The sequence below is a fragment of the Panthera onca genome, chromosome E3, assembly GCF_046562875.1.
Source record: "Panthera onca isolate mPanOnc1 chromosome E3, mPanOnc1 haplotype 2, whole genome shotgun sequence".
NCBI classification, from domain to species: Eukaryota; Metazoa; Chordata; class Mammalia; order Carnivora; family Felidae; genus Panthera; species Panthera onca.
Window position 1 is genome coordinate 1,408,632 of NC_138354.1, and position 25,674 is coordinate 1,434,305.

General features: G+C 58.2%; 1 protein-coding gene across 1 annotated transcript in view; it reads left to right on the forward strand.

The window, feature by feature from the left end:
• The first annotated feature begins 729 nt into the window (after positions 1-729).
• ELFN1 (extracellular leucine rich repeat and fibronectin type III domain containing 1) overlaps positions 730-25,674 on the forward strand; it is a 66,519-nt gene continuing 41,574 nt past the window's right edge. Inside the window, exon 1 of the mRNA XM_081791663.1 lies at positions 730-2,939. The gene's annotated coding sequence lies outside the window, so the exon portion shown is untranslated. The remainder of the gene's footprint in view (positions 2,940-25,674) is intronic.

Consider the following 25,674-nt stretch of genomic DNA (forward strand, 5'->3'; position numbering starts at 1 on the left):
CCTCAGGTGACTGACTGACCAGCCTGGGTCAGTTACTTCCAGCCGGGCCATCCTTAGAGGAGAGAAGAGTCAACCACAGGGGTGCAGAGACCTGTGGCGGGTCCTCCTTTATTCTGGAAACGTGCTCGGTCACCCCCTCTGTGCTGGTCCGGCGTGTGGCACCGGGACCCATAGGTGAGTCACACTGTCCTGCCCCCCCCCCCCCCCCCCCCCGCCCCCGAGCTAGCTCACAGCACGGTGGAAGATTCAGGAGCGGCCACGACTTGGCTGGGGCGTCCCAGGGCAACCCGGGGCCCGGGCACAGAGCCCAGTAGCCCCAGAGCCCCAGGGCCCTCTCGGCCCAGCCTGCCTCCACCCCAAAGAGCACTGGGCTGAATCTTGAGATGGTGGCTGCTTTGTTTTAACCAAAAGAATCTTGTTGACCCAGTTCCTGGTCTCCCGGCAAATGGGAGCTGTTAATGGGACTCGCTTGTAAGGTGGCTGCGGGGACTGCATTGAGGCACGCAGTGAGCACATGCTTGACACGTGGAGGTGAATTTTACAATTGCACGCGGGTGTGCCCGCATGTGTGAGGGCGCGGTGTGGCCCTGGCGTGCCTTTGATCTGGGGGCATGGGGGGCAGGACACCCTTACAACTGGCTACAGCAGCAGTGGAAGCTGGGCAACTTCTGGTGGTTGGGGGGTTGCAGCAGCCCAGCTCTGCCCTCTCAGAAAAAAACGAGGGCCTACTTCAGCATCTCCCGAGCTGGGGAGGGAGTTAGGGGTGAAACGCAGCAAAGGCCTCAAAGTTCCGCAGGAGGGCTGCCCCTGGGGAAGCAGGTCCGGGACTTTCAAGGCCCTGGCGTGCTGGGGAGAGAGGTCACGGGAAAGGGGGCTCCAGGCCGGCCTAGGCTACAAAGGGGCCGCGCACCTGCATTAAGGCCCCGGGCGAGAGAGACCCCGAGGCCAGCCTCTGCCCCACCTCCCGTCCCCAGAAGGTCTGAGTGCCCCTGCGCACGGACTCAAGGACGGCACAGTCCCAGACAGCGTCTCCGTCCCTGACCGTCCTCCTCTGGCCCAGGAGTCCAGGGGAAAGGTGGTGTCATCTCCTCCACCACCGTCCCCCTTTGGTGTATCGGTTCCCCCGCTCGCCTGCAGGGACACCAAATTTGGCGGGGAGCGGGGAGGGAGGGTTGGGAGGAGCGCGGAGGGTGGGCGCTGGGCGCCGCGGGCTGGATGGAGTTTATGGGCTGCGGAGAGGCCGCCGGACCGGACCGGGGACCTGAGCGCAGCGCCCTTCCTCGGGCGGGACAGCCTTCGGTTCGGCGGCTCGAAGCCTCACGCGCCACTTCCGCCAGCCCGGGGCCTCCTCCGGGAGGGAAGGGCACCCCAGGGCAAACTCCCTCGCCCTCCTGCAGCCCCCTCCCCTTTGCGGCGCGCGCGCTCCCAGGTGCGCAGCCCACCCAGCCGCCTCGGCCTCCCTTCGCTGGCGGGGGCAGGACCCGGCGGCAGGGGCGCAGCGCCGGGGGCGGGATCGGGGGGTCGCGCCCCGCGCCCGCCCGGGCACCCACTCCGCAGTTCCAACGCGGCGGCTCGGAAAGCGGCGCGCAGGCCGTGCCGGGCGGGGGCGCTCTTGAGCCTGGTTTGGGATTTTTACCCACCGCGCCAGCCGCATGCCGGGGGCAGGGGCGGTGGGCAGTGGGAGCCGCCGGCGGGCGGTGTGGCCGCTGGGTGCGGGTGCGGGGCGTCTAGGGCGCTGCGGCTTTAGAACCCGTTGTAGAGGCCGGCCGAGGGATTTCGGATCCCCGGGGATTCGGGAGACGAAGGAAGGGGAAGGGGGATCGGTGGGAGGGGAGTCCGCCAAACGGAACGCTCGGGGAATCGGAAGGGGCCTGGCTGATCCCACGCCCCCACCCTCTCCGCAGCCGAAGGGGTGGCGAGCAAGGGGTGGGGGTGGGGGTGTCAACGATCTGGGGGAGGGCGAGTGCCCCAGGGCCGGACCACCCCCCTCACCCCCGCCCCCCACGTGCCGAGCCCTCCTCGTCCCCGGATACGCGCGCCCCTGAGGGCTGTGCATTTGCACTCGCGGACGCGCGCGCCCACACACGGTCTGACTTCAGGTCAACTTTCACGCGGCTCGCGGGTGTGTGTGCACACGGCCGTGTCCGCACGCGCGTGCACACCCCCGCCTCAGGTGCCCACCTCCCGTCGCCTCCCAAAGTCTCGTCTCCTAGACCTCGGGGGCTTCTGCTCCAAACGGTGGCCTGGGGCGGCGGCGGGGGCGCGCGGGGCGGACCCCGAGGAGCGGGCGAGGCTGCCTCCCGGCTCCCCTCGCCGCCCCCGCGGTCCAACTTCCCCTCCCGAGGCCACCTCCGGACACCCCCCCGTCCACCGACGTGCGGAGCCAGGCCGCCGCCCGCCCTCCGGTCGCCCCCGCCCGCGTCCCCCGCCCCTCCTCCAGCCCTCCCCGCTCCGGCTCCTACAGGAAACCTTCGATCACGCTCAGAAAGAATGTGCTACAACCTCGGCGCTGCCGCGGCCGCCGACACCGCGCCCGAGCCGGAGCCGGAGCCGGAGCCCGAGCCCGAGCCCGAGCCCGAGCCGCCCCGCCTGCCCGGCCGGCCCCGGGCTCGCAGCGCGCGGTCCCCGCCGCCGCCCCGCGCTCGCCCCGCGCTTGACGCAGTGAGCGCCGCAGCCCGGCTCCCGCCGGCTCCGCTCCGCTCCCGGTCGCAGGCCGAGCCCAGCCCGGCGGGCTCCGGGAGGGGCGGGCAGGGCGCGAGGGGGAGGAGATCTGTCTGGAGCCAGCGAGCCCGGCGGAGGAAGAGGAGGAGGAAGGAGGGGAAGCCGCCGCCGCCGCCGCCGCCGCCGCCGCCGCCACCGCCGCGCTCCGGGGATCTGGGCGCGCGCGCTCCGCTCGCCCGCGACGGTGGCGCCAGCCCCCGGCCGGCACACGGGCCCAGGTAGGAGGGGGCCGGTGGGGGAGGGAGCTGCGCGGGGGCTGCGGGGGCGGGGGTCCCCTCTGCCGCAGCCGCGGAGCTGGCGGGTCCCCGCCCCTGGGGCAGGCGGGGAGGAGGCTCTCCCCGGCGGCGGTGGGGGCGGGCGCGGGGTCCCCCCGCGGCTCTCAGCGCCCTGGCCGCTCCGGCCCCCCGCGCCCTGTCCGGGGCGTCCGCGCCGGGGCCGACTCCCCCCCGCCCGTGTGGCTTCGGTTGCGGCGCGTTGAGTCCGCGGTTTCGGGGCACCCCCCACACCCAGGGCTCCGAGTCGGGCGCACCCGAAGTTAGCGGTCGCCGGGCGCCGGCCGGACAAACTTCCCTCCCCGACGCCGCGGCCCGAAGGCCCGGGACTCCGGACCCCTCGGGCTAGGAGGCGCCTCGGGGACCCCGAAACTTTCCTGAGCGCTGTGAGAGCGAAGGGCGGGCTGGGCAGGGAGGAGGGGGGGACGGAGTGGTCTCGCCTGCGAGTGCGTGGTGGTAGCCGGGGCGCCCCAAGTTGGCCCGGGGACTGCCCCCCCCAACCTGGAGCCCCATCTTAGAGTAGAGGGCGGGCAAGGAGTAGACGGAGGGCGCCTAGCCTCCGCGCAGGCAGGATGGGGAAGCAGCGCTGCGCCCTGCGCCTCTGGAGCCCTGGAAGGGGTGTTGCAGGACCCCCCCCACCCCCGACACACACTCCGTTCGCCTGGCCCTGCCCGTAGATGCCGAGCCCGCGGGAAGGACCCGGTTCGCGGCTATTAATAGGCTCCTGTGACCCGAACCTTTCCAGGCCCGGGGAGCTGCGAAGCTGGGCTTGGCTGCGGGGTGGGGCGGGACCCCAGGCCCCGAACTGGCTCCCTTCCCAGCTCTCGGCGTCCCTATCCTGTCGCTCTACCCTCCACGCCCCCCTCCCCGCTCTCCTCCCACTCTTTCCATCCCGGCCTCGGGGTGTCGCCCCCCCCCCAACTTTTTCTCGTCCCAAACTGCACGGTGTGGCCTGTGGCCGCCCTGTCAGTCCGGGGGGGGGGGGGGCCGGGGCCAGATTGGCGCGATGGGCGCACATTCCCCAAGCGAGTCCTCCTCCGCTGAACGGGTGTGGGGTTCCTGGGGCCAGCCTGCCAGGGATGAGCGGGGATTTCCTCCCGTCCGCGTCTCTTCCTCCCAAAGCACGCACACAAGCGCGCAACACCCTCGCCCACCGCCGCGGGCAGGTCGCCACCCCGAGTGAGGGGCCGCCGCCGGCAACCCTGGGGAGATGTGGAGCCGAGGGGACTCGCGGAGCTCCGGCGAGGGTTTTGGGGCGTAGCTACAACCGCCTGTGCGATGTCCTGGTGGCCTCCCTTCCAGAGTCGCCTTCACGCAACCCCAAGGCCCAGGAGGATTCCGTTTCCTCCTCCCACCTTATCCCAACACTGGGATCCAAGCTTGAGTGCATTTGAGGGTCTGGGGGGCGGGGAACACGGAATACTTCTTCCCGTCTGCGCATCTGCGGAGCCCAGCTCCCAAGCGGCTTGGGGGTCTTTGTCCCCCAGGGCTGGCCGCCGCCCCGCCCCCTCCCTTAACTCGGGGACCCCAACGCCTTCCAGCGCTCTCGCGTGCTGCGCTCAAGCAGTCTCACAGCTCTGTTGAGCGAGGTGTCGCATCCTTTTCCCTGCTCTGGGTCTGGGGGTGGGGCAGGGGGCGTGGATCGCAGCACTGGGTCCCCGACAGATGTCCTCGCGGCGGCGCCGGCGTCTCTCTGAAACAGATTTAATGACTTACACGCAGACCGCCTAGCGGCGCGGCCACGGGGGAGGGGCGACCCAGCCGAGACTCGAGGACAGGTCGCAGCCGGAAGGCGCAGCCTCTGCTCGGGCTGCTGGGGGGCGGGGCGCGATAACAAGGACCCCGAAGCCGGCCCTTCGGCTCCGTCTCCAATCCCCTGCTCCCCCCAACTCTGCGCTTGGATCCCTGCGCCTGCCCACGGATCCTCCGATTGCGGGGACCTTCCCTCGAGGACTTCTACCCCGCCCCCCGCAGTTGACCTCTGAGCCCCTCCGCAGAGCCCCTACCCTGGGAGGCCAGATACCTGCCTCGGGGTTGGCCAGTGCAGGTACAGGGCGTGCTGCGGCCTCTGGCCTCGGCTTACATGCTGCAGAAATGGGCTCACATCCCTTGGAACAGGCGAGTGGTGACAAAGTCGGGATCTAACTGTGGGCAGGCACCTAGCACGGTCCCTGGCGCGCTGGAGACGGGCATCCACAGGATCCTTCCAGGGCGGAGGTGGTCTGCCAGCAAGGGTCTGGGGGAAGTCAGAAAGGGAGGGAGCCAGTCACCTCTGGCAGGGGGTTGCCTAGGAAAAGCCGCACGGGGATCTCGGTCACTACTGAGCATTTTCCGTGCAGAGCGAGGCCAGAGGCTGGAAGGTGGCTTTCTGGGACCTACCAAGAGTGACCAGAGTCGCCTCTGAGAGAGGACCGGTCTTGCCCCATTCCAAGCTGCAGCTGGAGGCCTTCTGAAGGCGAGGGGAGACTTGTCACCATCCGGTCTGTCCCCTGTGCCCAGGCCTGGCGTATCTGAGGCTTGGAGTACCTACATGGTGATACACCTTGGCCTGCACTGGCTGGGACAGGGGTGTGGGTAGGGGGCTGCCCCAGAGCAAGGCCACGTACAGCTCAGATGCCCCAGATGGCCCAACAGCCTTCTTCCCTGGGCCTCACCCCTGACCCTGAAGCTGTCTGTGTCTTGTAGATAACCGTGGGGGGCACACCAGCTCTCGCCCTGCACCGCACCCTCAAAGGAGCCCCAGCAGACAGGCAAGAGAGGGCCACAAAGCACGAAATTCCTAAATTTTCCTAAATTCCAGCCTGGCAGGGGGAGGGCAACTCAGAACCCTCCCTGTGCTTCCCGGTCAGCCTTCTGTGCCCGGGCGGGGCTGGGGGCTGGGGGCTGGGGGCTGGGGGCTGGCCAGTCCATATAGGACTTGCTTGTGCTGTGGACGTTCATTCACATTCTCTCTCCGGTCCCCACACACTATAGGATTTATCTTGATTTGCTGCCTTTGAATTGAGTCAACTCTTTTGTATGCTCGGTGAATTGCCCAGCTGCTGGCGGGGAGCGGAGAGCGTGCCGGGGGTACTGAGGCCGGGAATCAGAGGCGGGCGGGGGACAGGAAGCGGGGAGGGGGCGCGGGCGCCTGCGGTGTGTGTGTGGGGGGTGGGGACCGACCAGGCTGTGCGGGGACGCGAGCAAGGCCCTGAGCTGGGAACCCGGGAACCCGGCTGGTCGAGGGGTTATGCCCAGGCCTGCCCGGCTCGAGCGAGGAGCCGGCAGGGGTCAGGAGGCTCCATCCTGGGGATCGAGAGTGCCCCTCGGCCCCTGCTCTGGATGGGCTGTGAGGCATGGGGCAAACGTCCGTGCTTCTCTTGACTCAGTTTCCCTGCCTGTGATCTGCAGGAAGAGGGTCTAACACACGCAGGTTGTGAGGGTCAAACTAAACGGGAAGAGAGTGCGAGAACCCCGGAGTCATCCCAGAGGTGGGGGTGAGTAAGGGAAGGAAGGGGAGCCAGGGCTGGGGAGGAGGGGGGGCGGCCCTACCTGTCCCTTCCGCCCCCCCCCGCGCCGTGTTCTGTGCCTCCAGGTCCGCCTCCTCGACGAGGGCCGGACCGACGGGCCCACCCGGGTCCTGAGAACACCCGGGCTTTGCTTCGTGTGGTGGGGGTCGCGGGTGGCTCGGGCAGGCACCGGCTTCCGCGCGCCCCCCTGACCCGAGCGCCGCCCCCCGCCCCCACCCGCACCTGGATGTGGGAGGAAGGGCAGGAGGGGACGGCGAGGAAAGCAGCCCTCCCGCCTCTCCCGTCCCCCGCCCCCCTCCCGGCGGCCGGGAGGGAGGGAGGGGAGCGGGGCGGGCGCGGGCTCGGAGCCGGACTCGCGTCGGGCGCGGGCGGGGCGGGGGGAGCGCGGGGCGGGGCCGCGCGCGGATCGATGGGCGAAGCTGGGGAGGAATCTCAATCCCCGGAGCGAAGTTAGAGCCTGGAGGACCGCGGCGGCGGCGGCGGCGGGCGCAGCCCGGCGGCAGGTAAGCGCGGCGCCCCGGAGCCCGAGGCCGAGCACGGCGCGCGCCCAGCCTGGGGGGCGCGGGACCCCGCCGGACCCCGCGCGCTGCCCCTGCGCCTTCGGCCCCGTGCGCCCTCGGGACGCGGCGGGCAAAGTTGGAGGAACTCGGCGGCGCGGGCGCGCGGCGGGGCGGGGGTCCGGGTCGGGGTCCGGCCGCCGTCCCCGCTCGCTCTGCCCGTCGCACCCCTGCTCGCTTGCGTGGCCTCGCCCCTTCCACAGCCCTCCCTCCCCTCGGCGGTCCCCTTCTCGGTCGGCGCCGGGTCCTGCGCCCCAGAGCCGCTGCTCGCAGCGGCCGCCCCTCTGAGACCCCCCGTCCGTGCCCGCGGCACCGTCCCTGCCCCGTCTGCCCTCCCGGGCCGGCGTCGCGCGCCTCCGCGTTCTGCTCCGGGACGGTCCGGCCACACTCGGGGGAGGGGCCGGGGAGTTGAAGCCCTGGCGTGCGGGTGGGGGCCTTTGCTCTGAACTTGGTGGACCCCCGACCTTGGACCCGTTTTCATAGCCGCGTCTTTTGGGGGAGTGGTGCTGAGCCTCCTTGCCCCAATCCGCCTGCAAAGACAGGAGTCCCCTTGGAATCCTTTAACATACGCCTGGCGCCTGCTTGCAGCCCAGGGTGGGTTCTCCTGCAGGTCTCCTCGGACACGGACCGACCGCCTCTGGCATCAGCTGCGCGATCTCGGGGCAGATAACCTCCCGATCCTCAGTTTTAACATCTGTAAAATGGGGGCATGATGATAATATATACTTTATGGAGGAAACACCACGGTGAAGGCTTAGCCCTGGGGGGCCCCTGGAGGCCTTTCCTCCGGGCCTGGAAGACCCAGCCAGGTTTGCACCGCCCGGCAAAGCCTCAGGTGTGAGCGTCTTCTCTGGGCGCTTGCATCATGGAGCCCTTGCTTGGATACAGCTGTGTCTGCCTTATGCCTGCTTTATCGGGCTGGAGGCGGTGCAGAAAGTATTCCCAGGATCTTAGATCCTATGAGCCTCAGGAATAGGAGCCTTCGAAGTGTGCAGAGTGCAGGGACTTATGATCGGCAAACCTCTCCACTGCCTTTCACAGGGGCCGTCTCCAAAAAGACCCCTAGCCTCTGCCCAGCCCTGAGAGGAAAGGAGAAAATGGGGCCGCGTTGTTCGGAGCCTCAGAGATTCTCACCACCTGGCCAGCCCCCTGGCCTCCCCAGCCCTGGGTCCGGGCAGCGTTCAGCTTTTAGCTGAACAGCCCTGGGGGGACAGAATCACAAGCCCCACGCCAGGTTCGTGCCCCACTTTGTCGCAAGAGGACCACCCAGAGCTGGAAGCACAAACTCCAGACGGTGGGGTTTGGCAGGAGGAAATGCCCACCTTTCTTCTGCATTTAGGGGTCTGGAAACGGGCCAGGACCCCAGCCCCCACTTTAGTCCCTCATCTTCCTGGGCACGTGCAGGGGGAGGTCTGAACGCCTCCCGGTGGGCAGACGACCTCCAGGTCAGACAGGTTGGGAGCCATGCCCTCCCCGCATGGGAGGACCCTCTCCAGGGGAAGCTCCACTCCCTCACCCCCCACGTACGTCCCCCTGAGACACAGGCGGCCGGGGTTCTCAGCAGAGCCCGGGGCCGGAGCTTAGACTGGCAGCCGTTCTCTTAGACTCTGGGATTGGAATCCTTGGACCCCGGGTGCCTCCTTGTCGGCATCACCTGTTTTGGGAGAGAAAAATTAGTGAGGCCGAGACTCTGTGGCTCAGATGGAGTAAAAAGGGAGCGTCTGCCTGGGTCCCACATCTGCGTGTCCTTAGCACACACACCACACACACATGTACACACACACGTACCGTTCTAGATTTCAGTGGGATTTTCTAAACACTCCGGAAGCCCTCTTCCTCAAATCCTCCTGGGTCAGAGCCCCCACCCCCCACCTAGCCGTCCCTTCCTCCTCAGGCGCCCAGTGCCCACGAGCAGAGACCCTGTTTCTGAGGATGCCGTAGCAGCAGGGAAATTTGTGAGCGGAGGTGCTTGGACGTGGGGCGTTCGCATATCCCGGCAGGAAACAAACAGGCAGACCCTGTCGACGCCCCGCGGGTGGGTGGGTGGGTGGCTGGCGGGTGATACGTGTGGAGGGAGGGCGAGGGAGGAAGGATGCCTGTGAGTGACATACAGCACATAGATCTCCAGGGCCAGGTGACGGGGCCATAAATTTCCGGGCGTGAACCTGGAGCCGATGGTGGCGTTGCCGCGGACATTGGATACATTCGTCATCTCCGCGGTCCCCGCCGCGCCCCCCACAGCGCCCTTCCCATCTTGTTGTCTGTCGTGGATTCCGATTGCTTCCAACAGGGGCTCCGGTGTCGACTGGCCTCGGTCCGTGGCCGATGGTGCCGCCCACGCGGGGGACCGGAGCCCTGATATGGAAGGGGCTGTGCTGTCCTCCCTCCCAGCACCTGCTGTGCATTTGGGGAGACTGAGGGCAGGCTTGTCTGAGGGTGCACAGTGAGTGGGGGCAGAGAGGGGGCAAGGGGGTCCTGCACCTGTGCGTTGGTTCAAGTCCTACCAGGCAGGCACCACGTCTGCTGCTGGGGCACCTGTTCCCTGTGCACCCCCACCCCCACGCACCTTGCACCAGCCGGTGGCCCTGGAGGGGAGCAGGAAGCTATGGGCACTCGGCTCCTTTCCCTGGGCCTTACTGTCCACCACCCTCCACACCACCTGCCGGAGTCTGGCTGGCTTTGCCAAGCTCTCCTGGGGGAGAGGAGGGGTTAGAGGGACCATCCTGGGGACCCAGTGGCCATATGGGGGCAGGAACCAAGACCTCTGGCCATTTGAGCTGGAAGAATGCCTGAAGGTGTATTCAGCGAGCATATCGAGGACCTACTGCGCGCTCTGCCCAGAGCCTTGGGACAAGATTGCGATGAGGCTCTGGCATTGGTGGAGCTTGTGTCCAGTGGGTGGGGGCACAGACGAGAAACAGAACCACAGCCAAAGGTCACGTGGGGTGGTGGAGCACAGCTGGAGCCTCCTGGGAGCTGGAAACAGGTTCTTGCCTTCTCCAGGCTGGCCTCAGGCTTGGAGGCAAAGCAAGAACGGAGGCCCAGGGCAGCAGGGGCCCAGGAGGGTTGACAGCCTTCTTAGGGTCAAAAACAGGCCAAACCTTGGCTCCCTGCTCTGGGGGATAAGGAGCAGTGGGGAGACTGAGTCACAGAGGCTGGCCCAGCATCTGAGCACTGGGACCGAGGCCACACTCAGGCCTTTCATTGGCGGCCCCCGCGACCCTGGGGCTGTTCCGTGGTGCTGTCTCTGACTCAGCCCTGTCCGGTCGCCTCCCTTCCTGCCTGACAATGAGTCTTAGTTTCTCAGGATTTATGGCCAATCCTGCCTTCAGGGTTTTCCTCTTCCAGGAGCTGGCCCCCAGCTCCTCCTTGGGGGGCTGTTCTGCCCCAGGTCGGGGGGCTCCCAGAGGAGGGGTCGGGCCAGTCCTTAAAGGGTGGGCAGTGTTTGGATGATCCAGAAGGAAGGGGCGGGCGTTTAGGCTCAGAGGCCTTTGGGGGGAGCGGTGGGCAGGGCTGGGAGAGGGGCTTCGACAGGCAGCCGGGCATTAAGGGTAGGACCCCCCCTTGTGGCCTGGGGACAGCCTCCCACAGATTCAGGGGTTGGCCTCTGCATCTGTAATGCCTCAGCATCCCCAGACCAGGTTGGGGTGTAGAGAGAGTCCGGTCTGGGCGTCCATGCGAAGGACAAAGAGGGTGGGGGGCATAGCCTGAGGACTGTTTGGCTGCCGGCCATCAGTAGGCATCCATTGCAGTCCACAGGGTCCCTGGTTCAGCCCCTCCATTTAACAGATGGGGAGACTGAGGCCCAGATAGTGTGGCAAGCCAGCGTCAGAGCTGGCGGGGCATCCAGGCGCGGCCCTGCTCCTGTGCTCGTGGCCTGCACCCCGCCTCCTGCTCCGCTCTGGAGGGAGCGGAGCTTCCTTGCCTCACAGACGGGCCCCCAAGGCCCTGCCCGCAGCCTGGGTGTGGGGGGGAGGGTGTGTGCACAGCGGCCTGACCCACAAGCCATGCCCTGCCCCTCCTGCCTGCCCCCCCGTGAGGCCCCCCAGAAGCTCACGTCTCTGCCATCTGCCCCTCCAGGGGCTGCGTGTGGAAGGGTGTTCACGAAGCCCTGGTGGCTGACAGCCGTCCACGGCATTGCAGACGGGCACGGGTGGCAGGTGGTCCGTGCCTGCCCAGGGGATGTGCACGGGGCCTGCTGGGTCCGGTGGGAGTCCTCCCATGGGATGGGAGTCCTCTTGCGGGTGGGGGTCCTCCTGTGTGCGGGGGTCCTCTCGCGGGGGGGTCCTCCCACGGGGTGGTGGTCCTCCCATGGGGTGGGGGTCCTCTCGCAGGCGGGGGTCCTCCTGTGGGGTGGGGATTCTCTCGCAGGCGGGGGTCCTCCCGTGGGCGGCAGTCCTCCCACGGGGTGGGGGTCCTCCTGTGGGATGGGAGTCCTTTTGCGGGTGGGGGTCCTCCTGTGTGTGGAGGTCCTCTCGCGGGTGAGACCCTTTCGTGGGGTGGTGGTCCTCCCGTGGGCGGTGATCCTCCCGTGGGGTGGGGGTCCTCTCTCAGGCGGGGGTCCTCCCGTGGGGTGGGGGTTCTCCCGTGGGGTGGCGGTCCTCCCACGGGGTGGCGGTCCAACCATGGGTGGCAGTCCTCCCATGGGTGGGGGTCCTCCTGTGGGTGGCGGTCCTCCGTGGGGTGGGGGTCCTCCCATGGGGCGGCGGTCCTCCCGTGGGTGGGGGTCCTCCCGTGGGCGGCGGTCCTCTCGTGGGGTGGCAGTCCTCCCGTGGGGTGAGGGTCCTCCCGTGGGCGGCAGTCCTCCCGTGGGGTGGCAGTCCTCCCGTGGGGTGGTGGTCCTCCTGTGGGGTGGAGGGTCCTCCCATGGTGTGGCGGTCCTCCTGTGGGGTGGGGGGTCCTCTCGTGGGCGGGGGTCCTCCCATGGGGCGGCGGTCCTCCAGTGGGTGGGGGTCCTCCTGTGGTGTGGCAGTCCTCCTGTGGGGTGGGGGGTCCTCTCGTGGGCGGGGGTCCTCCCATGGGGTGAGGGTCCTCCCGTGGGCGGCAGTCCTCCCGTGGGGTGGTGGTCCTCCCATGGGGTGGAGGTCCTCCCGTGGGGTGGCAGTCCTCCTGTGGGGTGGGGGGTCCTCTCGCAGGCGGGGGTCCTCCCATGGGGTGAGGGTCCTCCCGTGGGCGGCAGTCCTCCCGTGGGGTGGTGGTCCTCCCGTGGGGTGGAGGTCCTCCCGTGGGGTGGCGGTCCTCCTGTGGGGTGGGGGGTCCTCTCGCGGGCGGGGGTCCTCCCATGGGGTGAGGGTCCTCCCATGGGGCGGCGGTCTTCCCGCAGGTGGGGGTCCTCCCGTGGGTGGGGGTCCTGGAGGATGAGCAGCATCCTGGAGGCCCTCTCGTGTATACTGGCAGATTCTGGGTTTATTTCTAGCAGGATCAAACTCAGGCGCCTCCTTGTCATCAGCTCCCTTTCATTTAATAAGTGCAGAGACACAAATGCAGGTGGCCGCGCACTGCCCCCCACTCCAGCCTGAGGAGGGCCCCGCTGGCCCCGGCAGGCAGAGGACCGTGTCTAGGAAGGGGGCTTTCCAGGCCCCTGGGCACACAGTGCACGCCTCGGAGAGGGGGCTGTGCTGCGTGGCCAGGGGACGGGGGTCAGGGAGCCCCGTGCCTGTCCTGTGCCGGCAACACAGAGCCCCGAGCAGCGGCTGGGGGTGTTGGCCCAGCGCCCTGGCAGCGCCCGTAAGCACGGACGCCGCGTTCCCCGCTCCTCCCTGAAGGCCACGTCCACCATCCCACCCTCCTCCGCCGCCCCTGAAGCCCAAGGGGCCGGGGAGCCTCCAGAAGTGTCTCCGGAGCCTGTTCTTGGCCTCCACAGTTTGCACTGAGGGGTGTCCCCTGAGTCCGAGAGCCCTGTGGAAGCTTCCGGAAGGGCCTGGCTGAGGGTCAGGGAAGGGCCTGGCTGAGGGTCAGAACCTCAGTGCTTTCATCTGCCAGATGGGCCCAAAGCGCAGCCCTATCCTGGGGTGTTGGGGCTGGGAGCCGGGTCTGGGTGCCACAGGTCCCGGTCAGGAGGCCCCGACGGAGGGGCGGGTTTCTTCCCTTCACTGAGCCTGGTGTTTCTCTGTAACGGGAGTGGGGGCCAGGGTAGCTGGCCAGCCGTGGTCGAGTCCGAACGGACGCAGGTTCTGTAGACGACAAAGCCGTCGCCGGTCTGGTGGAGTCCCCAGGGCTGTCCGTTCTGTGGCCTGGGGCTCACTTAGCCCCTCAGCCCTGGCTTCCTCGGGAGGCCCTGTGTGCTCAGAGGCAGGGACAGGGGGTGCTGGCGAAGGGGCCAGTGTGGCCGGCCACCGGGGGCGAGGGGTCAGCGGGAGAGGTGGCGGACAGGTGTGTGTGTGTGTGGGGGGGGGGGTGGCAGCGTGCTTGGGAAGAGCCAGATCTCACTCTCTTTGCTTCGGGGAGCTTTTTTGGGGGGGTTTGAGCCGTGAGTGACGAGGTTGGCTGGTGTGTTTAAAGGATCCCTGTGTTTGGGGTGAACGCCGGGTTTGGGGGGGTGTGAGTGGGAATGGGGCACCCGGCTGGGAGTCTCGGCTGACGTCGGGGCGGGAGGGGGCGGCCCGAATCAGGCTGACGGCGCCGGTGATGGACCGACAGGCTGCATCTGTTCTGACGCTGCCCAAACGCCTGGAGCTTCCTTCCTATAGAGAAAACTGTTGTGCAAAGCGAACCCTGTCCTCCGCTTGTGTCCGTGATGAAACGAGGCAGGCGTTTGTGCAGAGAACAGGGTCGTGGGGAGCAAGTCCTGTTTCCGCCTTGACACCCGTTAGCGTCTCAGAAATGTCCGGAACCCCCCAGAAGGGACCGTGACGAAGCCCGGTGCACATGGCACGCCGAGCCCTCGGGTGCTTGGGTGGAGGTGGGGCCCCGGGGAATCCGTGGCAGGTGGCGGGCAGGCTTCCCCTGGGAGACGCACCGCTCGGGTCTGAGCTTGGGAGTGAGCGGATGTGTGCACGTGTGTGCGTGTGCCACATACGTGTACGCGTGCGCCCCCGCCCTCCCCCCTCGGAGGCGGGAGTGCGCACCGGCTGCGGCCCCGACGAAGGGCACCTTCCGACCTCGGAGGCCTCTGTCTGAGTGTTTCGTTCCTATGAAATGAACGTGTCGTCTGCTTTTTTCTTTTGTTTTTTGCAAATTCAGTAGAGCAGACCGAGGCTGTAGAATGAAGGGTGTGTGAACGCTCCCAGGGGCTCCGGGAGGCCCCCCGTTTGGACTGCGTGAGCCCCACGGGCCCGGGGTGGGGGGGGACGGCGGGCGAGACGTGGGCCGGGGAGGCGTCTGCCGTCTGACAGACGCGGGCTTATTCTGGTGTCCTCATTATGCTGTCCCCACAGAGCAAGAACATGCTAGGTCTGAAGGAATGTGATTCGCCAGAGACGGCTTTTTAGAAAAAACAGCTCACCAGAAACCCAGTGTTTCCACCGGCCTTAATCCACGCGAGTCGGGGCTGAACCGGGCAGCTGTGCCCAGGACAGGAAGACGGCCATGCTGGCAGGCCCCAGTGCATGCACACACACACACACACACACACACACACACACTGACGAACAGCCCCCTGCAGGACGCGCCCGTGCAGCCTCCCACACGCACTCGTGCACCCGTGGCATCCGTCATACCTGTGCACGCACAGCACACGCTCTCCTCTTTGAGGCACACGTGCGAACACGCCAGCCGGCATTGTGCCCCGGCACTCTAAAGTGACACACACACGTCACGCCCGACCCCTGGATGAATCTCTGCACGTCCGCACGCGCTCTGATGTCCTCGAGAACACGTCCGGCCACACACGGCCGCGTCATCTGCCACGCGCACTGGCGCAGTCGAACACGGTGCTTGTGCTTCGATGTGTCCTCGTGCGCCCCTGTGCGAGTGCTTCAGCAGGTGCACGCGCCCAGTCGTGTCCCGTGTGCTGACGGGCAGGGGGCTGGCGGAGGGCTCCTGTGGGCCGCCTGTGTGGGAGCCTCCTTTCTGGCTGGGGTGGGGGGCTTGCTCCATTGTGGGGTCACCTTCACGGTGCCAGCCGCTGCACGGACCCGGGGGTCACACACCCGGCTGTGCCCTCACAGGGTCCTCGGGAAGCCGAGGGGAGGAGGGCTTCCCTTCCGGGCACACGGGGGTCCCTCGGGCACACAGGTGGACGGTGTGCAGGCAGAGGGCCTGGTTGTTCTGGAGGGGGGCACGCCATCCACGGAGGGCTCGAGGTCTCTCCTGTTTACCTCTGCAGAAGGTGGGGGGCTGGGAGGGGGATCCTGAACCTCAGTGGTCACACAGCCAGGAGGTGACAGGATCCAATTCAGCCCTTCCAGCTCCCACCCTCCTCTGGGGGGGGGCGGGGAGCGGAATGTCTGGAAATTCTACATTCAGGGAGAAAGCGCCGTTTTGGGGGACACATGATGGGAGGCATGGGTGCTTCTTGGGAAGAAGGAAGCCGGGCCGAGCTTCAGAATCAGAGCTTCGGGGCTGTTGCAGCTGTGCTCTTCCAGAAGGGGCAACGGGCTTGGAGGGCAGCCCTAGGCTCCTGTCCCGTCCGCCTGCCCCGACCTCCGTCCCAGGGGGCCTGCTGGAACCACAGGACCTCGCACTCCTCCGGGCTCAGATAATTCCTGCTTCCTGTGTGGAATCCTCGCACAGCCCGTGAGCGAGGTGCGTGTGCCCATTTCACAGACGAGCAGACCGAGACACGGAGACGTGACGGTGTGGGCTCACCGCTTACAAGTGCCAGAGCCCGGATCTGCCTGTCACAGACAGGTGCCCCTCCCACCCCAGGCAGCCCTCTGCCCATTTTACAGATGGGTGAGCTGAGCCTTCCTGAGGAGGGAGAGCGTGTCACTGGCTGTCGCCAACCTGGGCTGGCCCTCGATGCAGAGGCACCAGGGTCTGCCCTGGACGAGGGGCCGAGGGAGGAGCCTGCCTGGCTTGGGTGGAGAGTGAGGGGCTCGTGGGGCCCAGGCCACTCCCTGTCTGCCCCTGCCCAGGGTTCTTTGTCCTGCATGGTCAGCAGGAGTCAGGGAGGGAGGCAGCCGTGGAGTTCGGTTGTGGGGGAGTACCCAAGGTCCTAAGGAAATGATCCCTAGGTCATGTGGGGTGTGGAGTCCTAGGGGTGACAGTGGCGAGGCCATGGCCTTGGGGGCTTGTAAGTTATTCTGAAGGCTGTTCTCAGAACAAGGTGGCAAAGAGGGTGTGACCAGCGGAGGTGCGGTGGGTTGTGCAAAGCGCGCCTCCCCACCTCCCCTGTTCCACGACAGCTTGACCCGGAGGGAATTCACCTACCGTGACGTTGGAGGTGTGCACGCCCATTACACGTCCACGTGCCCCCGGGGGGTGCTCTTGAGTGGTTGCCCTGCGTTTATGGAGTTGTGGACCCGGTGACAAGCCAGTGTCGAACGTGCGCGTCACCCCAGAGGACCCCGGTCCGCCTGTGCGCCTGCCCCCGGCACCGACCCACGGGCTCTCTCTAGAGACGCACCTTCTCTGGGTCTTTCCCGCGTGGTTTCCTGTGCGTGGCTTCTTCCACTCAGCAGAACGCCTCCGAGCATCTGCATCCCGTGGCCCGAGATGGTAGCTTGCTTACTTTTGTGGCTGGATACGATTCCGTTCTTCGCCGAACCGAGTTGTATGTACCCGGACGCCAATCGCGGGCATTTGGATGGGGTACGGTTTGGGGCTGCCGTGAACTTCGGCGTAGAGCCTTTGTGTGGACGCGTGCGTTCGTTTCTCTTGGGCGGGGTCCTCGCAGTGGTCGTCCGGTAAGTTCATATTTAAATTGCTAGCAATTTAAGAATTTTCTAAAGTGCCTGCCCCGTGTCACGTTCCTACAGCGATGCGTGAGGGTCGTGGTGGTCTTTCCATTGTGGACATTCAGGCGGGCGTATCTCACTGTGGTTTCAACTGGCCTGATGATCGATGAAGTTGAACATTTCTTTGTGCGTTCGTTAGGCATTCATATTCCTTTTTCGATGAAAATTTCTATTCAAATCTTTTGACCGTGTTCAGGGGTTCATTTGTCTTCCCGAGTTTCAAAACTATTCAGAATTACTGGGGGAATTCTTTATACGTTCTGGATACAAGTCATTTATCAGAAATATGATTTGCAAATACCTTACGCTAGTCTGTCTATAGCTTGTCTTTCATTTTTTTAAAGGTGTTTTTTAGAGCACAGGAGTTTTTATTTATAATAGAGTCTGGTTTGTGCATTGTTTTTCCTTTATGGTGTTTCTTTTACGTTTTTGGTGTTTAAGGATTTTTTGCTTAAGCCGAGGTCACAAAGATTTTCCTCTGTGCCTTTTTTGAGACGTGTTATAGTCTTACTTGCATTTGGGTCTGTTTTTAAGCTGATGTTTGGGCACAGCATATAAGGGTCTAAGTTCAGTTCTTGGTGTATGGATACCTAATTGTCCCTGTACCATATTTTGAATATTGCCTTCTCTGTGTTAAGTTTTCTGGGGACCAGAAGGGTAAGGGTTTATTTGTGGGCTCTCACTTCTATTCCACCGATGTACTTGTCTGTTGAACCATACTGTCTTGATTACTGCAGCATTGCACTAAGTTAAAAAATTTTTTTTAACATATATTCATTTCCGAGAGACACAGAGAGGCAGAATATGAGCGGGGGAGGGGCAGAGAGAGAGAGGGAGACACAGAATCTGAAGCAGGCTCCAGGCTCTGAGCTGTCAGCACAGAGCCCGTGACCTGAGCCGAAGTCGGATGCCCAACCAACTGAGCCACCCAGGCGCCCCAATTGTGCTAAGTTTTTAAAGTGTGTGGCGTAAGTCCTCCAAATTTGTTTTTCTTCTTGAAAAATTGTTTTGGCTATTCTAACTCCTTTGCACTTCCATGTAAATTTTAGGATCAGCTGGTCAGTGTCTTAAAAAAAAAAGAAAAAAGAAAACCTGCTGGGATTTTGATGGGCTTGTGTTTAATTTATGGATCAGTTTGGGAATCTTAAGTATTCCAATCCATGAACATGGAATATCTCTCCACGAATTTAGGTCTGTAATTTCTCTTAGCATTTTTTTTGTTTTGTTTTGTTTTCTATGTGCAAGTCTTGCTAATTAAATTTCTTTTGTTAAATCTATTCCTGGATGGTTTTTGATGCTATTGGGAATGGAATAATTTTCTTAATTTCATTTTCAGATTGTTACTAGTACACAGGAATAAAATTGAGTTTGGTGTATTGATCTTTTATCCCACAATCTTGCTAAATTTAATTATTAGCTAGTTCCAGTAGACTTTTGTGGACTCCTTAGATTTTCTACATACAGGATCATGTCATCTGCAAATAGGAGAGTTTTATTCGCATCTTTCCTTTCAAACTAGTTTCCTTTTATTACTTTTTGTTTGTTTGTTTGTTTGTTTGTTTGTTTTTGCCTTACTGCACTTACCAGAGCTTCCAGAATAATGCTGAATGGCAGAGGCCACTTTGCTCCTGGCTGTAGAGGGAAAACATTCAGTCTTTTCACTCACGGTTAAGTATGATGTTAGCTGTGGTTTTCATAGATGGCCTTTTTGGGTTGAGAAGGCCCCTTGTCCTCCTGATTTGTTATGCGTTTTTATCACGAATGCGTATTCCTGGGATAAGTGCCACTTGTATAATCCTCTTTGGATGTGACTGGATTTGGTTTCTTAAGTTTGTGAAGGATTTTTGCACCTGTGTCCATGAGGGATCTTGGTCTGTTATTGTCTAATGATGTCTTTGGTTTTGGCATCAGGGAAGAAGTACTCATCTCATACAATGAGTAAGGAAGTTTTTCTCCTCTTCCTTTTCTGAAAGAGTTTGTAAAATGTCAGTATTGTTTCTTTAAATATTTGACAGAATTTACCACGAAAGCCATCTGGACCTGGGCTCTTCTCTGTGGGGATACGTTCAATTATTCATTTAAAAATGGTGTAAGTCTATTCAGATTTTCTTGAATCAGTTTTGATCATTTGTGTCTTTCTAGGAAGATGTGTATTTCATCTAAATTGTCTCATTTGTTGGAATCACGTTGTTCGTAATATTCCCTTATACTCCCTTTAATCTCTGTAGGATTGGTAGTGGTGTTTCCTCTTCAATAACTGATTTTAGTAATTTGTGTCTTCTCTCCCTTTGTGTTCTTGGTCAGTCAAGCTAAAAGTTTATCATTTTTGTTGATTTTCTCAAATAACTGAATTTTTGTTTCATTGATTTTCTCTATTTTTTCCTGTTGTTTATTCCACCAATCTCAGCTCTAATCTTTTAAGCATTTTTTTAAATGTTTATTTTTGAGAGACAGAGCACGAGTGGAGAAGGGGCAGAGAGAGAGAGAGAGACACAGAATCCAAAACAGGCTCCAGGCTCTGAGCTGTCAGCACAGAACCCGATGCAGGGCTCGAACTCATGAACTGAACCATGAGATCATGACCTGAGCTGAAGTCAGACACTCAACCAACTGAACCACCCAGGCACCCCACAGCTGTAATCTTTATTATTTTCTTTATTTTACTTGCTTTGGGTTGAGTTTGATCTCCTTTTCTAGCTTCTTAAGGTGAGAACTTAGGTTACTAAGATTTGTCTTCTTTTCTGATATGCATTGAAAGCTATAAATTTCAAACGAAGCCCTGCTTTTAACTGCATCTCATAGAGTTTGATACATTCTGGTTTTGTTTTAAGTAAAGACGTTTTCTGATTTCCTTTTTTTTTTTTTTTTTTTTTTTTGACTCATGGCCTATTTAAAACTCTGTTGTTTCCTTTCCAAATATTTGAGGCATTTCTCAAGATTTATTTCTTTTGTTGATTTCTCTTCAATTCTGTTGTGATTGATGACTATGCTTTCTACGATTTCATTCATTTTAAGTTTACTGAGGTTCGCCTCATAGCCTGGCACATGTCTGCCCTGGAGAATGAACCATGTGTGTTTAAAAAGAATGTCTATTCTGCCGGATGGAATATTTTATAAATGTCAGTTTGGTCAAGTTGGTGACAGTGCTGTTCATCTTCTGTATCTTTGCTTGTTTCCTGTCTAGTTCTGTCACTTATTGAGACTGGAGTATTGAAATCTCCAGCTATTGACGAATTGTCTATTTCTCCTTTTAATTCTGTCGATTTTTGCTTAATGTAGCTTGGGGCCCTTTTGTTATGGGTGTATCCATGTGTAATTGTTATATCTTCCTGAGATATGGGCCTATCATTATGAAATGTCACTCTTTGCTTTGGCAATATTTATTTATTTTTTATTTTTATTTTTTAATATTTATTATTGAGAGACAGAGACAGAGCATGAGCATGGGAGGGGCAGAGAGAGAGGGAGACACAGAATCCAAAGCAGGCTTCAGGCTGAGAGCTGTCAGCACAGAGCCCGAAGCGGGGCTCAAACTCACAGACCACGAGATCATGACCTGAGCTGAAGTTGGACGCCCAACCAACTGAGCCACCCAGGTGCCCCCTGGCAATATTTCTTTTTTTTTTATTTAAAAAAAATTTTTTTTTAATGTTTATTTATTTTTGAGACAGAGAGAGACAGAGCATGAACGGGGGAAGGGCAGAGAGAGAGGGAGACACAGAATCGGAAGCAGGCTCCAGGCTCTGAGCCATCAGCCCAGAGCCTGACGCGGGGCTCGAACTCACGGACCGCGAGATCGTGACCCGGGCCGAAGTCGGACGCTCAACCGACTGAGCCACCCAGGCACCCCTGGCAATATTTCTTAAAGTCTGTTTTGTCGAATGTTAATTTACCTGTTCCAGCTCTGTAAGGTTACTGTTTGAATGTATTTCCCCATCTTTTAGCTTTCAACATAGTTGTATGCTTGAAGCCAAAGTGCATCACTTTTAGGTAATATATATTTGGATCTTGTTCTTTTAACCCATTCTAACAATCTCTGCCTCTTGATTGGGCTGTGTAGTCCATTTACATTTAATGTATTTTAAAAATTTGATATGGTTACTATTTTCTTACTTGTTTTCTACATGTCTCATCTTTTCTTTTTCCTTCTTTCTCCTTTGTTGCCTTCTTTTGTGTTGGGTAAATACTTTCAGTGTATGATGTTGATTCCTTTGTTAATTTTTTAAACCATATTCCTTTGTTTTCTTAGTGGTTGTGTGGGAGTAGCAATATGCATCTTAACTCATTGCAAATAATTTTAGATTAATACTAATGTATAGTGAAATATGGAAATTTTACTCCAATATAGTCCCATTATCTCCTCTGTCCTTATGCTATTGTTATATGTATTACATTACTATATGCTAAACCCCAAGAGTCTAGTGTTACAGTTATTGCTTCATATAATCTTATGTTTTTAAAAGAAGTTAAGGGAAAAAAGCACCTTCATAGACTCTCTTTTTTTATTTATTTAAGTAATCTCTATGCACAATGTAAGCCTTGACTCAACCACCCTGAAATCAAGAGCCACACACTTTTCCAACTGAGCCAGCCAGGTGCCCCTTATAGACTTTTATGTCTGCCCCCACACTTAACATTTCTGTGCTCTTCCTTTCTTTCTGTGGATTTGAAGTTCCTCAGGCATTGTTTCCTTTGAGCCTACAAGGTTTCCTTTAGTATGTCTTCTGAAGGAGGTTCACCACATTCTCCCAGTCTTTGTTTATCTTTGAATGTCTTTAGTTTGCCTTCGGTTCTGAGGGGTAGTTTCATGGGACATGGAATTCTTGGCTGACATTTCTTCTTTCAGCCCTTTGAAAATGCTGTCCCACTGCCTTCTCACCTTCATAATTTCAGATGAGAAGTCAGCCATTAATCACACTGCCTTCACCCTGCACGTGATGAATCCCTTTTTCCCATTTTCTCTTTGTCTTTCAACAGTTTGATTACGATGTGTCTAAATGTGAGAATTTTGTTTTCACTGATCTTGCATTTGTTAGAGTCATGCTTTGCATCGAATTTGGGAAATTTTCAGCCATTATTTCTTCAAATATTCTCTCTCTCTCTGTCCCTGTCTCTTTCCTCTCCCATCACATGGATGTTGGTGTCTCTGATGTTGTCTCACATCAGATGTGATGTTGTCTCATTTTTGATTCGTTTTTCTTCCTTACGTTTTCTTTCTGTCTTTAAGTTGGACAATTCCATTTGATCTGCTTGAGTCGTTAAATCTTTCTTCTGCTGTCTCAAATCTGTTGTTGAGCCCCTCTCATGAATTTTTCACTTCAGTTATTATACTTCTGAATTCCAGAATTTCCATTTTAAAAATACTCTCTCCCTTCCTTGAGTTTCTCTAGTTTTGAGTCATTGTCGTCATACTTTAATTCATTAAACACAATTGTCTTTTTTAAAAACACATTTATGATCACTGCCTCGGAGTCTTGGTCTGCTGTATGCAACATCTTGTGACATTCATTGACAATTTTTATCGACCGCTTTTTATTCTGAGTACAAGTTACCCTTTCGTATTTCTCTGTATGTTTTGCAATTTGAGGTTGAAAATGGATATTGTAGATAATATTTTAAAACAGCTCTGGATTCTAATCTCCCACCCCCTGCCCTCAAGTTGTTATTTTTGCTGGTTTTTGAGTAACTCTTCTGGGCTGAAATGTTGAAATCCATTTTCCTCTGATGTGTCACTGTTGATGTTTCTGTTTTGTCCCCCTTCCCTTTTGAAATCCCTGCTTTTATATTTAATTTTGGCTTCCTGAGGATCATCTCTGTGTCTGCTTAGCTTAGTGGTCAGGCATTGATTGGTCAGAGGTTGTGTGCACACACCTGGAGCCTGTCAGGCTTCTACCGTCTGCCGATGAATCTGCACATCGGGCTCAGGAGCACATTTTAAGGCCAGGCGGTTTTCAAGCCTGCCTGGCATTTACTTCCTGCCAGAACCTCTCATGTCTCCTCTGTGTATGTCCACAGGCTCTCAGTAAGCCAGAGATGTGTGAATTTCTTGGACCCTCTCTGCCCTGCCACGTGCACGCGTGCTGCCCATCAGCTGGCCACACGTGGAGAGCTTATAGCCCATCACGATGGCCGTCACGTTTCATGTCTCTGTCACATTTCCAGCTGATTCCCTGGTCTGTTGCTGCCCGAGCCAGGATCACAGCCTCTGCCCGGTAGAATGTCTGGCTTTCCCCGTTCACTTGCCATGGAGATTGCCACTTCTTACGGACACCGCTGCTGCTGATCGTGAGTTTTGTGTCTTCTGCTCTGAATCATGTCAGCCTCTGGCAGTGAAGCTGCTAGTTTTCGTGGCCTGCCCTGCCCTGTGCTGCCCTGTTACGATGATGCACCAGCTGAGCTGGGAGTGGGGCGATGGGAGCAGTTTCGGGCAACACCACCACCTTTACTCTGCATTATTCAAAGTTCACCAGTTTTTCATGCGTACGTGCCTTTGGCCAGTTTCGAGGATGTCGAAATGGTTATTTTTAATCATTTTGACTAGTTTTATAGTTGTTTCAGTGACAGGATTTGGTGACCTCTTTACTGTGGCATGCCAGAATACCTTGTGGTATTATCCTCTGAAAAGAAAACTCCGAAAAACTCCGTGAGTTGTCACAGGGTGGAACTCACGGAAGGACCATCCAGGTCAAGAAGTGAGACGTTACCTGCCTCTCACAAGCCCTTCTGCCGCCTCTGTTATCACCGTTCCTCTTTCCTCCTCAGAGGGAAACACTTTCCTGATTTTCAGTTCCATAGATGTTTTTTTCCTATTTCTGTGCTTTATGTGAGTGGAACCACACCATAGGTGTTCTCTTGGGGCTGGCTTCTTTTGTTCAACAAAATATGTGTGAGGTCCCTCAGTGTTGGTGCTATACAAGTAGTTTATGTTAAACGTTGATTAGAGTATCTGTTGGTCTTTTCTACCACTGATGGACATTTGGGTGTTTCCAGACCTCAGGGCTTATGGGTAGTGCTGTTGTGAACATTCTTGTACATGCCTTTTGGTGGACACATGCACTCATTTCTGTCGGACGGATCCCCAGCAGGGATGTTCCTGTGTGTGGTTTTAGTAGAGAACACCAAACAGTTGTCCAAAGTGGCTGTACTGATTTTGACGGGAGCGTGCCCCACCTTTTCGCCCTATTGGCGAGCATCTTTTCATAAGTAGATTGGCCATTTGGATATTCTCTTTTCTAATGTATCTGCTCAAAACCTTTACCCATTTTTTTTTTCTACTGAAAGGTCTTTTTCTTATACATTTGTAGAAGTTCTTTTTTTGAAGGTTAAATTTTTTTTCATTTATTTATTTTTGAGAGACAGAGCACAAGTGAGGAGGGGCAGAGAGAGGAGACAGAATCCAAAGCAGGCTCCAGGCTCTGAGCTGTCAGCACAGAGCCTGATGCGGGGCCCAAACTCACAAACTGCGAGACCATGGCCTGAGCTGAAGTCGGACATTCAACCGACTGAGCCACCCAGGCGCCCCTGGAGAAATTCTTGATATATCTATAAACACTTCCATTCTTGATTATGTAGGTTGTAAATATCTTCTCCTGCTCCGTATGTTTTTACTCTTCTAGTTAGGTCTTTAAAAGAGAAGAAGTGCTTGATCTTGGTGCAGTCCAAGTCGTCCTTCGTGGTTAGTGCTTTTTGTTAGTTTATAACAAAATGATTTCTCATCTCAAGTCCTTGAAGACGCTTCTCCATGCGATCTTCTAAAGGCTGTTTTACATTTGACATTTAGGTTTTCTGTCCAACTGGAATGAGTTTTTTACCTATGGTGTGAGGTAGGGATTGAGTTTCAGGTCTTTCCCTGTGTTGAGCCAGCTGACCTGCCATGTTTTATTAAAAAAGCCAACCTTTTTTGATGGCATTATTTAAACTTGGCTTTGGTTGATTTTTGAGGTTGCTGTAGAGTCCCATGCAGTTGTGAGAAATAATTCGGAGAGATCCCACGTAGTCTTTATCTGGTTCCTCGCTGTGATGCCACCTCGCACAACTACGGTATAGTGACAGCTAGGACATTGACAGTGATACGTCTGGATGCAGAACATTTCCATCTCCCCAGGTTCCCTCTTGTTGCCCCAGAAGAGCCACACTCAGCTCCCTCCCCTCAACCCCATCTCTGGACCTGGTAACCCCTCCTTGGTTCTCCAGTTCTATAATTTTGTCTTTTCAAGTATGCTATAAAAATGGAATCATACAGTACATAACTTGGGGGACTGGATTTGTTTTCAACAAAACTCCCTGGAGATTGATCCAAGTTGTTGTTATTGTTTTTATCAATAGTCCCAGTATTATTATTATTATTTTAAGGTTTATTTTTGAAGGAGAGAGAGACAGAGCTTGAACGGGGGAGGGTCAGAGAGAGAGGGAGACACAGAATCCGAAGCAGGCTCCGGGCTCCGAGCTGTCAGCACAGAGCCCGACGTGGGGCTCGAACCCACAAACCGCGAAATCATGACCTGAGCTGAAGTCGGACGCTCCACCCACTGAGCCACCCAGGCGCCCCAACCCAATATTATTTTTTAACCCAGCCTCTCTACATGGCACACTGTATGTGTGTACTAGGGAGTGAGTACAATTTCAAGGCTCCACAGGCTCCTAGTCATGGTTCCAGTGATATAACGTGCCCGGGGACTGAGTGTACAGGTGGACCAAAGGGTAGACGGACACATGGGGAAAACACAGACTCCCAGCTCAGTCCCCACAGCCAGGGGTTGCCAAGGAACCATGCATG